Source organism: Pituophis catenifer, unplaced genomic scaffold (genome assembly GCF_029215685.1).
Source record: "Pituophis catenifer annectens isolate HBS135680 unplaced genomic scaffold, rPitCat1.0.hap2 SCAF_6, whole genome shotgun sequence".
Lineage (NCBI taxonomy): Eukaryota > Metazoa > Chordata > Lepidosauria > Squamata > Colubridae > Pituophis > Pituophis catenifer.
The window spans coordinates 44,964,043-44,984,275 of record NW_027256886.1 but is presented as its reverse complement, the minus strand read 5'-3'; the positions used below and the strand labels follow the sequence as shown (position 1 = coordinate 44,984,275).

The following is a 20,233-nucleotide window of genomic DNA, read 5'->3' as shown; positions in this document are numbered from 1 at the left end:
TACACACTGCTGGGGGGAGAAGGAAATCGCAAGCTACGGTTTGCGGGAGCGGCCTCCACGAGGCCATTCCAGGTGGATGGCAGGTGCGCGTGGGGCATGTTCCCCCACCATTCGTCCCCCCCCCCCGCCTGCCTTGCCTCCTCACCTCATGTTGTTTGCATAGGAAGCAAATTAAAAGCTGCCACGATTGCTGGAGGCAGCGGCCTGAGTAGCACCGGCAAAGCAGCTGGTCGGCGCTCCAGCACCAGTCCCCCTGCAGTGGGCCGATGTTCAGGGGCCTCCTGGACCTGAAAAATAATAAGACAACCCCCCCCCCGATAATAAGGCCAAGGCCATATTTCGCGGGTCAAAAGAAAATAAGACCCTGTCTTATTTTCAGGGAACATGGTAGTTGCATTTAAATTTTTTAAAAATCTATAAATCTGTTTCAATTTACTAAATAAAATTTCAATTTAAAATTTTCTCATGAATCTCTTCACTATAGTCCTGAAAACATAAGCCATTCTCAATGTTTTTCAGTGACCTTGACTACATAAAACCCTGGTGCAGTCATAATTTTATCTAAAAAAACCTCTCGCTGCTCTTATTAAGAAGAGACTGAAATGAAACCAATGCCAGTATGGGTAAAATACAGCTGGTGAATCTGGCACAATTATTATGCAGTTGATAATAGTTATACTGCACTTTCAAAATAGTAGTGGAGTTCTCAGTAACAGGACATGCTTGCCAGAAAGCTGTCATTAGCTTTACTAGGGCTCAACATTCTAATTAAATATTTGCCATTTAGAATAGTTTGGGGGAGGCAAAATGCAAAAACGGAATAATCTGAAGTAATCAATCTTAGATATATTCAAAACTGATTTTCCCCTTCTTTATTTTTTTGGTCAAATGATGAACTAGTAAAAGGCTGGAGTTTTCTTTTTTATATGTATTGTTAACAGGTTCAGGCCGTGAAGCAATGAAAGGTGTGTCTTTTCTTCTTATTTCCCCCAGGGGAATTTGACAAGAGTTCTGCAAGTTTCTCCTTCTAGCTGAAATTAGAGGAAGAGCCTTGAAACTCTGTGCCTTTTTTCACCGCTACTCAAAAGATTTGTCCACAGAAAGGAAAGGAACTGATGCTTCCTTTCCTGACATCCGTGGGAAGGATAAAATATTAAGGGGAGCCACTGGTTGAGGGCCATGATCATTGCTGTTTAGACATTACGCTTAGGCTAAGTGGCTTAGCTATTATTATGACTAAAGTATAAAAGGCTGAAATCCAGAATGCAGTTTATTAAGCCACATAAAGCCACAGAAGAGCTCTTAGTCTCTTGTTCATGTGAAGAAGCCATTTTGTTGAAGCATGTCTGCCTGACTTTAGACTGTGGTTGATGGGAGATTGCATCAGAATCCCATTTACGTTGCCTTGCATTCCAGATGGGTTAGAATTGTATGAAGTTTAAAATAGCTTGATGAAAACTGCAGATTTCTAACCATACTTAATGTTAGTCTAGCTAAAACTTTATTTGAATCCTTACATCTTTTCCAGGTCCATGTATCTACTTGCCTTTTCAGTGAGATCATCACGGTACTGGCCGTTTACAGATTAGGAAAATAATAAGGGTTAATACGCTGCATTAAACCAGCAGTCCCCAACCTTTACGGCTCTGTGGACCTGCAGTGGTGGCTGCAGTGGTAGTGGAGTAGTGGTTTCACAAGTATGCCCGCAGCTTGTACAAATGAAGCTTCGCGCGCTTACCTGCCACATATGTGGCACAGTTCCCAACAGACTGCACACTGGTACAAGTGCGTAAACCAGGGTTTGAGACCCCTGCACTAAACTAGATTTATTGAATAATTCACGATTATCTAGGTCCATACAACACATTGTAATAAATTATGGTTTAAAATCACAATGATTGGATTTATATCACAAGTAAACAAAAAAACCACATTGTAGATAATGCACAGTCAGTATTATAATATCTGATTTTGTTGAGTATAATAAGAAAATTATGTTGCCTCATAATGATTCCTCTGACTTGAAGAGGTGATTGCATTGCTGATTATTTAACTGACAAATGTGTTTTATCCCTTTGTTCCCACAAAAAGTATTTAGCAACACTGGTTCCCTTAACACTCCAGATATTTTTTTCATTGCTAAGTCAGAGACCGTAAATAGATTGTATGTATTCTTGTTTTCCCTCTAGCTCTTGAAATGTGAGTCAGACATAAAAATGTATTTCCCAGCCAGGTTTTGTTTGAAAACAAGGACTCAACTGCGGCAATAATAAGGGTTATTTTTTTACTTTAAAAAGACAGGAAGATAACTCTTCAAAGGCTCTGGAAGGCTATGTTTCTTGGAAGAGGCTATGATGGGAAAGGAGAATTAAATACAAATACGGGAAATGGAAACCCAGCCCTTGAAATCTGAGACATTGAATCTGGCCAAACATGCAACACATTTCTAAGTAATTCAAAATGTCTTTAATACTGAATTCAGATATGAGAGTAAACACTATTGAAACAAATAAAATTGAATTGTAATGTATCTTCATTATTACACAGGAAGTAAGCTTAGTAGTTTCAGTCTTTTAGTGAAAGCGAAATCTTCCTCCTTCGCTGGATATAATTTTTTTTTATAAAGTATGTTTATTTGGATAAAGACATCTCTCATTAATATGATGTAATGTGAAAACTATTGCACCACTGAATTAAACAGATTCTTACAAAGCAATTGTGATAACTGCTATGTAATGAACCTGAGACGGAGAAGGGGAAATATCAGTGTCAACAAATATATAAGTTTGTTGCATAAGAAGGCAAAGCTGCTGTTGGTTCTATACAAAAAACATCTCTGTTAGGTACCTCCCTTCATCAGCTACAGCAGAAGGAGAAAAAGAAAACAGGGACAAAGCTCCAAAACCACCGGCGCTGGGCTTTTCTGGCTCCCGATGCCATTAGGACTGGAGTCAAGCATTCAGCAGAATAAACAAGAGATCTTCGAATTCAGCAGCACTGGTTTGCAACTTTTTGAGATGAAGTCAGGGGTGGGTTGCTACCGGTTCGGTACGGATCTTGCGAACCGATAGTAATGGCAGCGCCCACCCACCTGGACGTCATCTTGGAGGCACTGCGCATGCGCAGAAGCGCTGTGTGCACGCGTTCCTGTTGTGAACCGGTAGCAAAGGTAAGTGGAACCCACCCCTGGTTGAAGTACTATCTAAAGAGCATCATTTCCTACTTAGTTACATTCAGGTTTAAATAACTAATGGTACCATTGCTTTGGACTAGATCCATTTTAGATGGTCGTTATAAAAACTGTGTTGTTAAGGAAGTTCTACTTCCTTCTCTTTTATGTTCTTTTTATATTCCAACTTTTGGGTTAGATAAACCTAAGGCAGAGGTCAGATCTATTTGTTGTTATTGATCTCTTGGGGGTGGTTTTATGTTCAGATAAAATTCATTCCCATTTATTTGAAGATAAAACATTATTTATCCACTCAGCCTGAAGGCAGTAAAATACCTTAGCTCAGGCCTGTCAAACTGGAAGCACGTGGGCTGGATGCATCAGGCGCAGGCCATGCCCACCCGGCTCCGCAAAGGTAAAAAAATCATGATACGCCTTAGCTCTAGATGCTGAAATCTGCAATCCAATAATTGGTATTTTTCCTGTGAAAGATCAACTATGAAGTAAACATCTATTACATAAATCCTAAACTTATGACCACACTTAAGCTCAAAATTTCTGTTGCTAAACGAGACAGTTGTTAAGTGAGTTTTGACCCTTTCTTGCCACAGTTGTTATCACTGCAGATGTTAAGTTCATAACACGATTGTTGACTTTGCTTGGCAGAAGGTGGCAAAAGGTGATCGCATAACATCGGGACACTGCAGTCATAAAAATGAGCCAGTTGCCAAGGATCTGAATTTTGATCAGGTAACTAGGGGAATGCTGCAACGGTTGTAAATGTGAAAACTGGCATAAGTCACTTTTTTTCAGTGTCGGTGTAACTTCAAACAGTCCCTAAATAAAGTCAAGGACTACCTTTGGGAATATCATTATTTTTAGAGTGCAACAATGCACCTTAGAAAACAGATAATTCTTTGACTGCAAGAATTTCGATTATCTTGCTTGCTTTTATACATTAAAGGAAATCCTATAGAAGCCATTTTCCACACCACTGCCCCGAAGCTTTTTAATCCAATTTGAAGTGCTAATTGCAAAGAACCAAACCATTGTTAAGCCCTCAGCTGGCTACAGGATCTATAGCAAAAGAAAATATCTTTACTCCATAGGAATAAAATCATCCAGCAACTTGGAAATTTATCTTCTATTGAGGAGAATTGGCAAATCCAGCAGCACTTTTGTCTTTGGACTACTAAGGGGAAACTGCAGAACATTCAGTTTGGTGTGTCTCAATGCTACCTGAGCTTAAAAAGATGGGAGGAAGACAAGATTTGCTGGAATTTTCTGAGCTTGGTTGTTTTACTGCAAATGTTTCTTTACCAGCCTAGGTAGCATCAAGGCATGAAAGTAAAGTTTACCTTCTTATCTGGGTGTTGGCTGCTAGGGAAGATGTAGGCTGGACTGTTTGTTTTTCCCCTTGACCTTTGATTATAATATATATTCTCAACCAGTGGAGAGATAGAGAAAGGTGTCTTCCAACATGGAAATGAAGCCAGAGAAATACCAAACAAGCCTAGCTTCAGACCAGTTCTTACTATATACCACGGCTGAATCATAAATAAATAGCTTCAGCTTTCAACCTGGCAAAGATTCTTCTGAAAATGCCCGTTCTCTATAAAGATAAGTTTCCACAAATACTTCCAAAAATATCTAGTATTTCTGCTGTCTTACTGTATTATTTCTTCTTAGTGTCATGTGAATTCTTTTTAAGTTAAGCTCTGCATTAAAAGCCCTCATCGGGATTTCCCAGTTGGGTAAGGTTAGACAAGTGGGGAACTATAGCTAATAAAATGACACAAATCTCACCCTTCTTACTCCTTGTCTCTCCTCGGCATCATGAGCTGAATTGTGGGAGAGGCAGGGAGGGAGAAGGAGTAGCAGTGAGGCTTTCTTTTCCTATGGGTAAACTCTAACATTTTTCTATTGTGATTGTCAGTGGGAAACTAGTGACTTGGTCTCTGCTTAATCAAATAATCAGCTGACTAGTGGAGAGTTATTTGCTTACCTTCCTGCCATTAATAGCAGTGGGAAATCAGCCATCTTTTCCTAATTTAAAAGATAGATATGGCTGCTTGTTGCTTCATTTTGCATTTGGTAGGTCTATGATGTAGATCAGGAGTGTCAAACTCGCGGCCCACGGGCTGGATGTAAAAGCACTCCAGTAGTGGGTTCCACTTACCTTCGGAATGCAGAGCATCCATGATTGCGTCCGGGCAGGTGGGCAGAGCCTCCCGCCGCTGCCACTACTGGTTCGCTTGAATCGGGGTGAACTGGTAGAAACCCATCACTGATGCACTGGCCAAGCCCACCCCTAGTTTAGCGAAGAGCGGGAATAGTCGCAATACATCACGTGACGACAATGTGCCATCGCGAGTTTGACACCCCTAATGTAGATGATTAAACTGTAAGCTATTTCATATACTGTTTCAATGTCTGAGAATACAGAAAATAACTAAAGATAAGTCCCTGCAAGTATGCATTGTCACCAGGCTGAACTGCACAACCAGACCAGGGGTGGGTTCTACTTATCTTTACTACCAGTTCGCAACTTGGCCGCGTGCATGCGTGAGCGAAGCAAAGTGCATGCCCAGAAGCGTTGTGATGACATCGGGGTTGGTGGGTGGAGCCTCCTGCCAGTTTTACTCCGGTTCTATAGAACCGGTGCGAACCGGGGGCAACCCACCACTGAACCAGACTGATCTTCCATGATAGGACATTAACTATTTCTGAAGGGCAGGATTTACCACATTTGTCTTTTGCTTAGTCGCAGAACAACAGGAAAGCAAGCCCCACCTGTCCTTTCCTGCTATACATCTGGAAAAGTGTTGCCAGCCCTTCTAGGTAGACCAGATTAGGAACCAAAGTCATGCAGGCCAATACTACTTTTATTGTAAAATTTCAATTTGCCATGGCCAACTCGACACAGCCAATTTGCCATGGCCAACTTGCTGTGGGACAAGAGTTACACTAATATCAAGAAATAGATTCATTAAAGAAAGGATGCAAAAGGAGGGATAGAGTGAAATGTGAATGACAAAAATTAAAATAATTTGTTATTTATTTTAAATAATTAAATTGAATTGTGAAATTATCTCATGGTGAGTTGGCCACAGCGAGTTGGCTGTGGCAAGTTGTCCCACTCCAATTCTCCAGTGTCTGTCCATGGGAAGAGTAATAATTGGTGCTTACTTTCTCATCATGTATGGGAGGAGTAAAGAAGCAGGAGAATCCATCAGTTTGGGACTTTAATAAGTATGGTCAAGACAGGCTATTAATGTGACCAAAACAGAGCAAGGGGTGGAAATCTGGAGAGGAGTTTTCTAAACCAGATTAATTCCCACAATGGGAGGGCAGCAGCCAGAAAATCCCACTGTTGCTATTCCAGGCTTATGCTCAGGTTTGGAGCAAGCAATACTTTTAAGTCAAACAGACTATGGTATCCCTTCTCTGAAGTTGAAAATTCAACATATAGACATTCTGCAACAGTTCTACAGAGACCTCTTGGTAAACAAATAAATATAGAGCAATTGTTTAAGAAAGCTTGCAGCCAAGTTAGCTTTGCTCACTACTTTGCTCACTACCAGCTGTTTGTGACGAAATTATCAAGGTCTGAATGTTGCTGTTCAAACATAGACAGATGAGGTGCAGAACAGAACTCAGTGTTCTTCAGGAAGAATTGGCACAAATTCAGATATAATTTGGTATCCAGTATGTATTGGAGAATCTTGTTCCTATGGTAAATGAGAAAGGATTGTTTGGTATAAAAATCTGTAACATTTGTTTATGGGTATAGGACCACCTTCCCCAACTTATCTTGCTGATAGAAACCTCCATTACCCTAAGGCCTAAGCCACTATGCACATTGGTAATAACGAAAGTAGTAATCATACATCTCTGAAAAATATTCCATTGGAGAAGATTGGTGTAGGATTAGCAACTGTGTGAGGAAAATTTAGACTGGAAAATTACCAAGTGGCAAAATATTTCAATTCTCTTCTCTAAATGCTGTTGCTTTCATGAAAGAAAGACTCTCCCTCTTTCCAGATCTCTTGCATTTTACTTGGTTTTCCAAGTAAAGTTGTATAGTACAAGTTGTATAGTACAATTACTTACTATTCACTGTCCACAATGAAGTATAATCAGAAGTATGTTATCCTATAATTCAAATGAATGTAGAGGTGAAGTAAAACTAAACTTGTTTTTTTCAAACTTAGCTGCTGATATATGATACAGTATATAAGCTGTTGATTATATCTTCAGCACAGAGAATTCAGACTTTTTTTTTTTTAACAAACACCTTAATCTTGCATTTCTGGAGCTTAAAAAAAATCCTTCAGTATATTTGAAGCATTCTCAAGTTTTGGATGCACTATATTTCTACGTATTATTTGGGCAAAAGTTCATATTTAGGATACCTTCACTGAGATTAGTTATGGCATTAGTGTTAAATGGCCTTGAGCTTTGTAAAGATGTTTGTTTTTACATTTAAATTACATTGGCAGGGCTTCGCAGTATACTGAAGTCGGAAAAGCCATACAGAACTGATCATCCTATTTCTGGTCTAAAATAAGTTTTTAGAATGTGGCTGGAACTGTGAGGATTGCAAAGGATGGATTTGCTTCCTCCATGTGACTCAATAGGCACAGATGTCTACCCTTTATTTATTTCTAACTGAAATTATTCAGCTTTACATTTCAAGTCTTGATGAAATGTTCCAGTCATTTACAATTACCAACAAACTAGTAATTGCCAAGTTTCTGTAAACAAGTTAGCTGATTGGCATCTCGTGATCCAGGGATTGGCGCATTAGCTTGAAATATTGTTGGCACATACATATCTTCAAGTACTATCTTGTTAATGATGGCCCATGTAGCACTTTGGATAGGAGTACATATCCAATGGGTATATACAACTTCAGGCTTGGCTTGCCTTGGGTGTTTTTCCTACAGGAATCAATGCCACTAAAACAAGAATCTTTTTTGTTTGTTTGTTTGCAGAAAACTAGAAAAACAAAGGATGAGTTTTGTTTATTAATTTTCCCAGTTCTAAGCATGGAATGATACCAATTGGATTTGTAAGAACATACAGTAGTGAATGGACCATATGTTGTGCTAAATAGTGTTATGATTTGTTTGGTTTTGATTTAGGTTGTTTAGTGAAACCAGACAATGGTAGGCTATTAAACAGCACAAAGTTCTTTCTTACCTCACATTCATACGTTGCCAATATAACTGCTTTTTGACATACCATGTAAGAGTTCATTTGTGAATTCAAATAACTATGCTGAAATTTTGACTTATCAATTTATTCATCATACTGTATAAGTATACTACCAAACCTGTCAGGGACTCCTGGCAGTTTATAATAATCCAAAAGAACTGCACAGCCAAGGTAATATAGAAGATTTTTGTGTATGTTGTGGCACTAAAATTCAACTATTTTTATGCCTGAAAAAAAAGCCAAAAGGATTGAAAGACTGTGACTAACATTCAAATAAATTCAAAACAATGGGTATCACAATACAGGTTCTTTTATTTTCAATGATATATTGTTCCAAATTCTGGAATTGCTATCTTCAAAATTATATACAATCTGAAATTCCACTCTAGTAAAGATTGACTTCTGTAATCCAAAACTTCTGAAGGGGCCAAGCTATATTGATACCACAGTACAGTATCATTGAATTATAGTGTGCTGGGATACAAAATCCTAACTAAGGTGGAATGAAAATGATGGAAGAAGGAAGAAAATAGATAAGACATTACTTAATTATGCCTTTAATATTCTAAAATATTATTTAATATTTATTTAATATTATTTTACTCTTCTCAGCCGTTTCAGAATCAGATAAAGAATTAAAATGGGCAGGTGAGTGGGTGGGGAGACCAGAGACTTCCATAGAATAAGTGTTTGTTGGACTGGTGACATTTACATAGCACAGACTCTTGTCTGTGGGAGAAGTTTTTCAATCTACGGCCCCTTGGGGGTTCCGCCGTGAGAGGGCGGGCCGGAGGTCGCCCCCATTGGAGGAGATAATTAGGACCCTCCTGCTGTTGTGGGAGGACAGTAGGGATATCAACAGCACATCGATGAACAAATGGCTGTGTTACATCTTTTGTGAAGTCCCCTGTCTGAGCTTCGGGTCTCCATTGCTGCATTTTGGAGATGTATACGACTGCAGATCTTCTTGCGCTGCGAGATTCCCCCTTCTCACAGATGTGGCCCTCCTCATTATCGAGGGCCCACCTCAAGGACGGGTTTTGGGACCCAGAGAGGTGGCATGTGAAAACTAGGGGATTGAGGGGTTTTCTATTGAAATTTTTAGTCAAATTTTTAAGGGGTCCCAGGGAGGGGGAGGGTCAGATTGGAATTCGGGCTGTGGGTATGGGGGATAACCCACAAGGGGGAGGGTCGGGTCTGGCAGTGAAGTGCGGCGTGGGGGGTGGGGGACCCGGGGTTGAGGGGGGGTTAGAGCTTGTCCGGATGGTTTTTTAAACATCAGTACTGTAGGTGGGAGGGGTAGATATGGCGGGAGCAGGGGGCCATATCGTGTTAGGGGAATGCGCACTCGCTGTTTATGAGCGGTGGCGTGCTCCGGCCCCCAAGGCTCTACTCGCTCCTCAGGTTGCATAGACCCTCAGGACCCAGGCCTTCGGCTGATGCTGTGCAATGCCAGGTCCGTAGTAAATAAAGCCCCCCTCATTTGTGATCTTGTTCAGGAGGGGGGTGCGGACATGGCAGGTGTTACGGAGACCTGGTTGGGCCAGGAGGGGGGGGTTCCCCTCGTTGAAATGTGCCCGCCAGGTTTCCAAGCATTCCATCAGCCGAGGTCACAGGGGAGGGGTGGGGGGGGGGGTAGCGGTTATCATTAAAGAAGGTCTGAGACCGAGGGAGGCCACTGTTCCTCAGACGGCCGGCTGTGAATCCCTTTTTGTGAAATGGGGTCATGGGGTTCAGATGGGTTTGCTGATCATGTACCTGGCTCCCTGCCACGTGGCAACAGCCCTGCCCGAGCTATTCAACGTCATCGCCGCGGTGGCGGTTGATAGGCTTATGGTCATGGGGGATTTCAACCTGCCGTCCGTGGGTGAGACGTCTGAGATGGCTCGGGAGTTCATGGCTTCCATGACAGCTATGGACCTGACCCAGTTAATTCATGGCCCTACCCACACAGCGGGAAATACGCTGGACCTGGTTTTTGTCTCTGGACAGTGGTTGAGGGATCTTGAGATAGGGGATAGTTACTGAACCCTTGTCATGGTCAGATCACTCTCTCCTTCGTCTCGACTTTCGAACCGCTGCACCCCGCCGCAGGGAGGCGGAGCCGGTAAGATGGTTCCGCCCCAGGCGCCTGATGGAACCTGACAGATTCCAGACGGAGCTTGGGCCATTTCCTGAGGTTCTGGCACACGCCTCGACTGGAGACCTGATGGCCGCCTGGGATAGGGCAGCTGCTGGAGCTCTGGATCGGGTCGTGCCTTTGTGGCCTCTGACCCGGCGTCGATCTCAATTGGCTCCTTGGTTTACCGAGGAGCTAAGAGAGTTGAAGCGCCGGAAAAGACGCCTAGAGAGTAGTTGGAGGGCCAGTCTTTCTGACTCTGACCGGACACTAGTAAGATCCCACATTAGAAATTACCTAATGGCGATAAAAGCAGCGAAATGTAGCTATTTTGCTGCTCTTATTGCGTCATCAGATAACCGCACGGCCACTCTCTTTAGGGTGACCTGCTCCCTGCTCCATTAGGAAGCGCGGGAGGATCCCTTGGAGGGTAGAGCCGAGGATTTTGTTCAGTATCTGTATGACACAATCACTCAGATTCGGGAAGATTTGGACTCCGACTGGGTAGTCTCAGGGGGAGAGACAGGGGCAGGTCTTGAGAATGTTATCTGGGATGAGTTTGATCATGTGACCCCTGAGGACGTGGACAGGATTCTGGGTAGACTGAACGCGACCACTTGTTTAATGGACCTATGTCCTTCCTGGTTAGTACTGGCTTCCCGGGAAGTGACACGAGGCTGGCTCCAGGGGATTATAAATGCTTTGCTGGGTGAGGGTGACTTTCCCGCCGCCTTGAAAGAGGCGATGGTGAGGCCTCTCCTCAAGAAGCCTTCCCTGGACCCGGCAATGTTGGTAAATTATCGTCCGGTCTACAACCTTCGCTTTGTGGCGAAAGTTGTTGAGAGTGTGGTCGCGCAACAGCTCCCCCAGCACCTGGATGAAACGACATATCTAGATCCGTTCCAGTCGGGCTTCAGGCCCGGGTACAGCACGGAAACGGCATTGGTCGCGTTGGTAGATGATCTCTGGAGGGCTCGGGACAGGGGATGCTCCTCTGTCCTGGTCCTGTTAGATCTCTCAGCGGCTTTTGATACCATCGACCATGGTATCATGCTGCACCGGTTGGAAGAGTTAGGGGTGGGAGGCACTGTGTTGCGGTGGTTCTCCTCCTTTCTCTCTGACCAGTCGCAGTCTGTGTTGACAGGGGGCAGAGGTCAACCCCAAGGCCCCTCATGTGGGGTGCCGCAAGGGTCGGTCCTCTCGCCCCTCCTGTTCAACATTTATGTGAAGCCGCTGGGCGAGATCATCCGTGGTTTTGGGTGAAGTACCACCAGTACGCTGACGACACCCAGCTGTACATCTCCACCCCAGACCACCCCCAACGATGCCCTTGAAGTGATGTCCCGGTGCCTGGAGGCCATGCGGATCTGGATGGGGAGGAATAGGCTCAGGCTCAACCCATCCAAGACCGAGTGGCTGTGGTTTCCGATGTCCCGATATAGTCAGTTGATGCCATCACTGACTATTGGGGGCGAATCATTGGCCCCCATGGAGAGGGTGCGCAACTTGGGCGTCCTCCTGGATTCACGGCTGTCTTTAGAAGAGCACTTGACGGCCGTGACCGGGAGAATTTTTCATCAGGTTCGCCTGATTCGCCAGTTGCGTCCCTTTCTGGATCGGGACTCGTTACATACGGTCACTCATGCCCTTGTCACCTCCCGCCTGGACTATTGCAACGCTCTCTACATGGGGCTCCCCTTGAGGAGCACCTGGAGGCTCCAGCTGGCGCAGAGTGCGGCCGCGCGGGTGATAATGGGAGTGACATGGCGTTCCCATGTAACACCTCTCCTGCGCAAGCTGCACTGGCTCCCGGTGGTCTTCCAGGTGCGCTTCAAGGTTTTGGTTACCACCTTTAAAGCGCTCCATGGCTTAGGACTGGGTACTTGCGGGACCGCCTACTACCACCAATAGCCTTCCACCGGCCGGTACGCTCCCATAGAGAGGGGCTCCTCCGGGTGCCGTCGGCCAAACAATGCCAACTGGCAGCCTCCAGGGGGAGAGCCTTCTCTGTGGGGGCACCTACTATCTGGAACGAGCTCCCCCCAGAGATACGGAGGATCCCGGATCTGCGCACCTTCCGCCGCGCTTTAAAGACCTTATTATTTCATCAGGCGGGCCTGGCCTAATTTTCTCCCTCTTTCATAAAAGATTTTTAATTTTTAAATATCTTTTAGTATTTTATACATTCAATTTTAAAATTGGTTTTAAATAGTTCGGGGTTTTAAATTTGTCAGAGCCAAAATTATTTAATTTGATTTTATTCTACTTTTAAATTTTGTATGGATGTGTTTTATTGTTTGGCTGTGCACCGCCCTGAGTCCTTCGGGAGTAGGGCGGTATAGAAATCAAATCAAATAAAAAAATAAAATAAATAAAATAAAAGAGGAGAAGGAAAAACCCAGGGAGGGGGTAGATAACAGGCTACTTAATATAAAGCAATCAAAAGCACAAAAGTTGTGGAAAATTTGGTGCACCCACATTACATTGGAAAGTGAAAGTGCAGGCTGAATTCCCAAAGGACATAAAGGGATTAACTCTGGTTTACAAAGTGTAGTAGTTGGATTTACAGACTATACAAAGCCAAAATGAGGAACACACATTATGATTTAATATGATGTATGAACTTAGTCCTGAGTTCAATGGCAGTCTTAGGAAATGAACACTAGGATTGCAATCTAATTTATTTTAGGGATTCAATTTAAGAAATGTTTATTCATAATCATCTATTGGTCTGTAACTGGTGGGATTTAGCCGATTCGCACCACTTCGGGAGAACTAGTTGTTAACTTTCTGAGCAGTTTGGTGAACTGGTTGTTGGAAGAAATCATTAGGGCAGAGAACCGGTTGTTAAATTATTTGAATCCCATCACTGGTCTGTAAGAACATAAGGTACATAATTTCAAATTTTAAATTCAAATTATCCATTTCAAGATCAAGTGAATTAATATATTATACAAAAACCCAGCTCTTGCTTTTCTGAAAAACCCTGAAGATGTGGTTTTGTCAGTGGACCTGGGGACCACAAATGGAGATAAAGTTGATCAAGTGATTGATTTGTGTTGCTGCTGCCATGCAGAGGGAGGATTGTGGGTTCTTCTGTTGTGGATTTTTAATGTTGTAAACTGCCTAGATTCATCTGTGACTTAGGCACCAATAAATTTATACAGTCCTGGTCTGTTCAACACACTGTCCTGCTTGGTAAAGAATATTCTGCTTACTTCCACAAAATGTCAAGCTTTACCTATGGCATTGTCATATTCAAGGATTAACAGGTAGAAATTCAACACATAGCTCTTTGATAAGCTAGCTTTATTAGGGATACCTGTTCTAGAAAAGGCTGCATTACAACAAAAACCAATATCCATATTCAAATCTACCATCTTCGATTCTTGCCTGTGTGTCCTAACAGACTGGTTGTTTTTCAGAGCTTGACACCTATTCAAGGTGTCCAATGGACCAAGAACCAAATGGACCATGGTTCTTGGTCCATTGAGCCTTCACAAAATACTGTGTATGAGATAGCATGAGAGTAATAGAATAGGCAGAGGCAAAACATCATTGTCCTTTCATACAATTTGAGAGGTGATAGTACTAGCCATTTTGGAAGAACTGTTTAAACAATTGTCTTGTTATATTTATATTGAGGAAAAAAGGATACTGGCTAGACACCTATCAGTAGGATCAATAGGTTTATGTGATCTGTGATCAGTGGGATTATGAACTGAACTGAAAGCATGAATAAACTAACTGTCTCATTCCAAAGTAGAGACAGGAAGTTATACAAGATAGAGGTAAACAATTCAGCCACCTGATGTAATTCTCTACCTCGAAGAGAGGTGGATTCTTAAGAGAGACTGGAATCTCATCCCTTTTAACATTTAGATAGACTAATGCAAGGTAAGTATTAGGATTTCAATGATAGCTTTGGTTTTTGAAATTTTGCTGCTGCATTTAATCTTTTGCAGCTAATACAGTAATATATTAACATACCACAAATTATTTTGAGTATTATATTACAGTAGTTACATCTGTTGTTAAGCTATAGCTATGGAATTCAATATATTGGAGATTATAGGTACCATTGATAATTCATTGGAGGATGAGATAGATGGGTAGTGCTAAATACATGGTGAATTAATCTTTACTTGATGAAAATCAACTTACATGACCTTGGAGCTTAGAATTTGCACCCTAGAGCAGCGGTCACCAACTGGTGGTCTATGAGAAAATTTTAGTGATCCGCAGAAAAATTATTTGCATTTTTTATATTGCACTAAATCAGGGGTCCTCAAACTATGGCCCTTGGACCGGATATGTGCAACGAACGTTTGTGTTGCTGCAGAGTCTCTCCCTTTAGGGTCTTTTGTATGGGTGGGAGGGGGGCAGAAATCCTGACTTGGGGTCTGCTTCAGCCTCTTGGTGCAGGACTTTGGGCGAAGGCTGGAAGGAAGTGCCGCTGGTGGCAAAGAGCCGGAGGGCCTTGTTCCAGTGGGACTGCCTCATGGCTTGGAAATTGCTGACTGTCTCAGCCTGCCGAGCTTCCAAGCGTCAGCACTTGGCCTTGCACTTCTGGAGGTCTTCCCTCTGCTTGGAAAGCCTATGCTCCTAGTCCTCAGTGAGGTGCTTCTGCTGAGCCTCCTTCTCGGTCAGATCCAATTTGAACTGAGCAGCTGTTTTGCCTTTGTCTTTCTCATGGTGGCTGCTTAGCTCCACAACTGCTTCCTGTTGGGGCCATAAGGAGCCCGGGCGGGCAGGCGAGGAGTGGCTGGGAGGGAAGGGGAGACGAGGAGTGGCTGGGCAGGCGAGGAGTGGCTGGGAGGGAAGGGGAAAGGCTGGCAAGGAGCCCCTCAACATGACACCGAGTTGACCACACCCACCCAGTCACATGACCACCTAGCCACGCCCACCCAGCCGGTCATTAGGCAGATCATATTATTGGTCCGCGGGATTTAAAATTATGAATTTAGTGGTCCCTGAGGTCCAAAAGGTTGGGGACCCCTGCCCTAGAGGACAGGAAGTTGGCAGTCACTGGGCTATCAGCCTAGGCCTTCCTCAATTAATAACAGGCAGCTAGCATCCAACAGTTAAAAATGAAAAGGACCGGAGCAAGAGTTGGTTCATAAAACATAATCTTGCTAAGCATATTATAGCTTAATGGAATGCAGCTAAAAGAGCCTGTCTAGAATGTTTGAAGAGTGTTGATATTAATCAACCTATCACCAAATCATGGATTTGCATGTGCAGACCATGTGATACACATAAGTGAATTAACCTTTTCAAAGTTAAGTTAGTACATTATATGATTGACTTACCTTTGCTGTTCTCATTATTCAGCATCTTTATTGGATTAATCTATATTACCATAGCATTGAGCTGTGATGTCCCTATGGGCTCTAAGAGTATTTTATTGTGATACACAAGAATATTTCTGTAGAACATTATTTTTGCTAACCTGCAAACAATGTTTAAAATGGACCATTACTCTATATTTGTTGGTTAGATGCCTTCAAGTCACACTCAAACCCTGTTAATTGTAAAGACCACTGTATGCCATTTCAGTTTATCCCTGGTGATAATTCAGACCTCATCCAAGGACATCCCAGAGATCTTTCTGATCCTGTCTATCATTTACTACATTTAATACTTTAAGAAACTCTACTTTCCACTGATAGATGATATTTAACTGCATACGTTTTATTTAGGATGATTAGCCATCTACATTGCCCAATGAGCATATCTTATCTGTATTGTCTTAGAGACAGGAAGTAATGTATAACTACAATGACCATTGAACATCTTTTCATCTATATGGAAGTGCAAAGTCTATCTGAAGTTGTAACTCTGCAGCCCTGCATAGATCAGCTACATATCTTCTATAAAATAGAAGCTCTGTTCAAGCTAACGGATGGCTCCAAGATTTATAAAAGAGGAATCAGACAACTTTTAAAATCACAGTGTTTTATTTCATTTTGAATGGTCAAGAGCAAAAACAAAATTACCAAAATCTTTCAATATTTGTTGTCTAATATATCAGATTTTGGCTAGCACCAGCATAAACAACAATAGTCATATTCTGTCATTTATTTCAAAAATTATTTGCAAAATGATGTTTGCATTCAATCACAACATATTTAATGTAAGGTAAATCACAGGTTTAAAATAATGGTTGCATTTAATTATCAGCAAGAGACAGATGAACCAGTTGCCAGACTAAGGGTATCAAATGAACAACTCTTCAATGAGAGATGTGGATAGACACTGGATTAATAATGCCAGGTGCAGCATTTCACCTGCTCTGGTAATATTCTGAATGTAAAATAGATTGCATAAGAATAAGCATTTTTAAAGTACAGTCTTCCCCAATATGGTGCATCCAGCTGTGTTGAAATTCCGTATCTGGACGGTGCCAGATTAGAGAAAGGAGAGATGACACAAAGTATTCAAAATTCATAAAAGAAAACTTATTTCACATATTCAACAGATTTTGCACATACTATTTGTTTGTGATACAATATTATTAAAATTGTAACAACAGTTTCTGGCAGGTAAACCTGCATTGCAGGGGTGAAATGCTCCAAAGTCTGCTACCGGTTTGCTTTGCTATTAGTTTGCTGCACGCGCGCATGAGCGGTATGTGCCAAACGTGTGCTTTGCACGCATGTATACCGCAAGTGATACCGTGCAGTGCTGAAAAAGTGCTTAGAAGCCTTTTGTAAGGTAAGTAGAACTGCGAGGGAGGGGAAATAGCTGTGCCGCGCGATTTAGATTCGCTAGAAAGCAGGATTTCCTGTTTTCTAGCAAATATACTGCTCAAAAAAATAAAGGGAACACAAGCAGAAGACATCCAAGATCTAAATGAATGAAATAGCCTTATTAAATACTTTGTTCTTTAATACAGTAGTTTATACACTGCTCAAACAACTAAAGGGAACACAAAACTACTGTATGTAACGAACAAAGTATTTAATAAGGCTATTTCATTCATTCAGATCTCAGATGTCTTCTGCTTGTGTTCCCTTTATTTTTTTGAGCAGTGTATAAATCGTGCAGCACAGCTGATCGTTGGAAATACTGGTTCGTCTGAACCGGTAGCATTTTTTCACTACCGGTTCACCCAAACCGGTAGCTTTTATTACTAGCGGTTCAGGCAAACCAGTCCAAACCGGTAGCATTTCACCCCTGCTGCATTGTCCATGGTGCAGATATTGGGATAAGGGTAAGAATGGATACTTTGTCTATCCATGAAGCTCAAAACAGAGCAAAGAATTTAAGATGTTTCTTGCATCCACCCATAAACCTTACAAATTATGCCTACACATTCTATGCAAATGTAATATGTGCTTAAAAAAAAAAGCTATGGAAACAAGAACTTGAGTTGGGCAATTGCTGAATCGTCTTGAAAAGAAATCTCCCTTTAAAACAAATCAACAAATCAACACAATTGGGCAGGCTCCAAATTTGATTTCCTAGCATTTACTAAAGACTTCCTAGCATTTACTAAAGACTCTATGGTGACTATCAATTTTGGCAAAAAGGTATAAAAATGGTAGGGACAGCTTCAGAAAGGCAAACACAGCACCATGTTGCTTATTATTAAAAATAACCAAAAGGAAGCTTCCGTAAAGTCCTGGTATAACATGGTGCCCCACACTTGTACTACAGTATAGACATTCGAGTTACCTTATCTCAAAAAGGTAGGTAGGTAGTCCTTGATTTACAATTATTTGTTTAGTGACATTTTGAAGTTACTATGGCACTGAAGTGTCTTATGACCGTTCACACTTATGACTGTTGGATCCCCATGGTCTCGTGATCAAAATTCAGACACTTAGCAACTGGTTCATATTTATAATGGTTGCAGTATCCCAAGATCACATGATTATCTTTTGCAACCTTCTGCCAAGCAAAGTCAATGGGGAAGTCAGATTCACTTAACAACTATGACAAGGAAGGTTGTAAAATGGGGCAAATTTACTTAACTGACTTGCTTAGCAACAGAACCTTTGGGCTCCACTGTGGTCATATGTCAAGGACTACCTGTATCGTAGAACTAAAATATCAAAAAGACCTGGACCATCTTTCTTATGAGAGAAGGCTCCAAAATGTGATTTAAAAAACAGCAACGAACAGTAAGTGAAATATGAAACTATGCATAGTGAAAATGTAAAGAGGAGGGACATTTTCTCATTGACAACAACTTGCATTTGGATTTATTCAACGAAAATAGGAAATTCACAACAGGGGAAAAAATTCTTAATAGTACTAATGTACAAGTTTTCCTGTAAAAAGACATGGTGAACACCCCTGCATATAAAATGGCTTTTTTAAAAAGAACCAGATAAATTTGTAGAGAATAAGTTAATCAATATTTATGAACCATTTGTCTGCTTCTGATTCAGAACACTTTTGAATATCAGCTGCCTCCTGTGATAAAACCAATCTTCTCCCCATCTCTTCCTGATTAGGAAGTAGGTTCAAATATTCAAGGTCAGGCCTGGATTAACCATTAAGCAAAATAAGCATGTGCTTGAGGCACCAAGCGAAGGGGAACACCACTTTTTCCCCTGGTTAGATAGTCCTCGACTTACAACAGTTCATTTACCGACCGCTGAAAGCTACAACAGCCTTGAAAAAAGTGACGACCGCTTTTCACACTTGCGACCATTGCAGCATGATGGTCACATGAACAAAATTTGAATGCTTGGCAACCGGTTCATATTTTTGATGGTTACAATATCCTGGGATCATGTGATCACTTTTTGTAATTTTCTAACGAGCAAAGTCAACGGGGAAGCCAGATTCACTTAACAACCATGTTACTAATTTAACAACTGCAGTGATTCACTTAACAATTGTGGCAAGAAAGGTCGTAAAACGGGGCAAAATTCACTTAACAAATGTCTCACTTTGGGGCTCCGTTATGGTTGTAAATTGAGGACTACCAGTATTATGCCCTTAAGTTTTTCATTGTCATGCACAAAATTACTTTTCAGCGCTTATTGAGTCATAATATCTTGTTAGTTAAGCAATTGGAGGGATGAGAGGCATCATTGTTGAGTCATGCTTAGAGCATCAATTGGCCTTAATCTAGCCCTGTAAAAGGCACATACAGTAATCATTGAAATAATTCACTATTAGGTCACTTCAGGCACGTTGTCCTTCAGACTAATCCCTCAGGTTGTAAAAGCATCCTTTCCCTTTTTAATGATTGCAAAATGTCAAGGCTAAACCGGACTAAGGAGCTCCAGGGATCCCTTGCCCTACCCTTCCATGCTACTTTGGTGAATTACTTATAAAATTTAGGTTTGTAATAGCAACCGTAGCTAAAAGTTTTTTCTTTTTATTTAAAAACACATATATTTCTGTCTAATTCTTGGAATTTTCAATCCATATGTGTCACAAAAGGTAGCCTATCATGATTTTAAGGAGAATAAAAATAGTTCTCATGCTAATTAAGCAGATGCAGGAAAGCTTTTGAAGCATGAAATAAAGAATATCCTGTTAAGTGAAGACTGATATTTGTACACTTTCATGTCCAATTTAAGGAGACATGGATACCCAGGGGGTATCTTCCAGTGTACTGTGGGGAAAGGATGCTAGACTGTTCAGCTATATTTCTTAAAACAGAATTATGAATTAAGGAAAATTACTGACAGGTTCAGGAACAGAAAAAAAAAAATCAAGCAGACCAGCTGTTTTCAGAAATATTGCTCAATTGTACATGA

General features: G+C 41.6%; 1 long non-coding RNA gene across 2 annotated transcripts in view; it reads left to right on the top strand.

Moving 5' to 3' along the window:
* The window catches only part of LOC139318506 (uncharacterized), a 76,524-nt gene that overhangs the window by 36,414 nt on the left and 19,877 nt on the right, over positions 1-20,233 (top strand). The window lies entirely within an intron of this gene.